This window comes from Saccopteryx bilineata, chromosome 2, assembly GCF_036850765.1.
Source record: "Saccopteryx bilineata isolate mSacBil1 chromosome 2, mSacBil1_pri_phased_curated, whole genome shotgun sequence".
Taxonomy (NCBI): domain Eukaryota; kingdom Metazoa; phylum Chordata; class Mammalia; order Chiroptera; family Emballonuridae; genus Saccopteryx; species Saccopteryx bilineata.
Window position 1 is genome coordinate 283,418,753 of NC_089491.1, and position 1,927 is coordinate 283,420,679.

At 46.8% G+C, this 1,927-nt stretch overlaps 1 pseudogene; it reads right to left on the reverse strand.

Annotated features, from left to right (window-relative positions):
• Window positions 1–513: 513 nt before the first annotated feature.
• LOC136323281 (coiled-coil-helix-coiled-coil-helix domain-containing protein 2 pseudogene) lies at window positions 514–1,193 on the reverse strand (annotated as a pseudogene).
• Between the last annotated feature and the right edge of the window lie 734 nt (window positions 1,194–1,927).

The following is a 1,927-nucleotide window of genomic DNA, read 5'->3' on the forward strand; positions in this document are numbered from 1 at the left end:
ATGACTAAAATCCTGCAGCGCACCAAAAAAACATAGCTATAATTTTGATTTACCAAAATAAACAAAAAATAGTAATTACCTACTCTTTTTGCTCCAAAGTGACTTTTTAAAAAATCAGATGCCTATCCTTGTGTATAAGGATTTCTGATCCCAAGAATTAACCAATCAGATGCAGCCTTATTCTGTGATGTGATCAGTATGATGCAGCTCTATTATCTGACCTATATATAATATATTTATGGCTTAAGACAGGACATTAACACCAGATGGCTCTTGCTGTATTGGCTGCTGTCATTTTATTTGAAAAGCTAAGGGAAAAAGAGGTCAGTGCCCCTGGCTAGTCAGGTGTTGCATGTTTTTTTTTTTTTGGAAGAAAATCACTTTATTCTAATTAATTCACAAACAGTAACATCACAAAAGCTGGTTTAAGGAGGCCAAACATTTGCCCAGCCCAAAACTCAGTGAATTTCTACAGAATGAAGGCCCTCTTCCGTTGCAGTTCTGAGTTAAGGAAACTATTAATGATAGAAGAGAGGTTTAACTGGTAGTTTTATACTTTCACTATCAATTATATTTTTATACTAAATTAACTTGGTCATGAGAGATGATTTTCCATTTCTTCAATCTGAACTTCTTAATTAGGCTAATCCATTTGTAAATCTGCACTGTTTCAGCACCTTACTGAAACCCTCTCAAAGCTTAAGGTCACCCTGGTTCTGGGCACACTCCAAAAACTGCTTCATCTCATAGTGGCATGGGCCAAACTGCTGCTGCTGCTCCTGGTATGCCGGCTGAGTTCCCTGGGGCTCCTGGTAAGTGATGTCAGGCCTTGCGGGCTCAGCATTACTTCCTCCACTGAAGCCCCCAGTGATGGCATGACCTATTGTGTGGCCAACAGCAGAGCCCACAGCCACGCCAGCTGCAGTGGTTGCCATCTGGGCCATCAGACCTGGCTGCCGGGGAGCAGCAGCAGGCGAGCTGACAGCAGATGGTAGAGCAGGGGCTGGTGTCTGAACTGCTGGTGCTGGCCTGGGTGCAGCTCTCATCTGAGATGCCCGGCTGGCCGGAGGGGCCACGCGGGACGTGCGGTTTCGGCTTCCATGCGGCATCCTAACTGCCCGACGGTTTGGTGTCTATAAGAGCTAAAGTCGGAGAACACTGCGATGACAGCACGGAGAAGATTCCGGTAGGTTCTCAGGTGTTGCATGTTTTAAAAATTCTTCTGGCACACCAGTGGAAACCTGGGTTAAAGAATGAAGTGAGGCTCTGGCTGGTTTGCTCAGTGGTAGAGCGTGGGTCTGGCATGTGGAAGTCCTGGGTTCAATTTCCAGCCAGGGCACACAGGAGAGGTGCCCATCTGCTTCTCCACCCTTCCCCCTCTCTTTCCTTTCTCTCTCTCTCTTCCCCTCCTGCAGCCAAGGCCCCATTGGAGCCAAGTTGGCCCAGGCACTGAGGATGGCTCCATGGCCTCCGCCTCAGGTACTAGAATGGCTCCGGTTGCAAAGGAGCAACACCCCAGATGGGTAGAACATCACCCCGTGGTGGGCATGCTAGGCAGATCCCAGTTGGGCACATGCGGGAGTCTCTCTGCCTCCCTTGGGTCAGAAACACAAACATTTCATTTAGGAAACTGTGATCACTTTGTTCTACCTGTGATTCGAGTCCTCAGGATTGATATAATAGAGGCAAACTGCTCTCCATGATTGAGAAACTGAATTCAGTCTAAAAGAGGGTAGCAGCTTCAATGAGAAACTGGCTTTCACAGCTCATTTTAACCGCAGTGGCCAGAGTGATCCTGGAAAACCGAACACTGGATCATACCATTTCCGTTTTAAACTCTTCAACATCTTTCTGTTGCTCTAAAAATAAAATTCAAACTCTTGACCATGGGCCTTCCTAACCTACATGGTCTGGCCCCTACCTACCT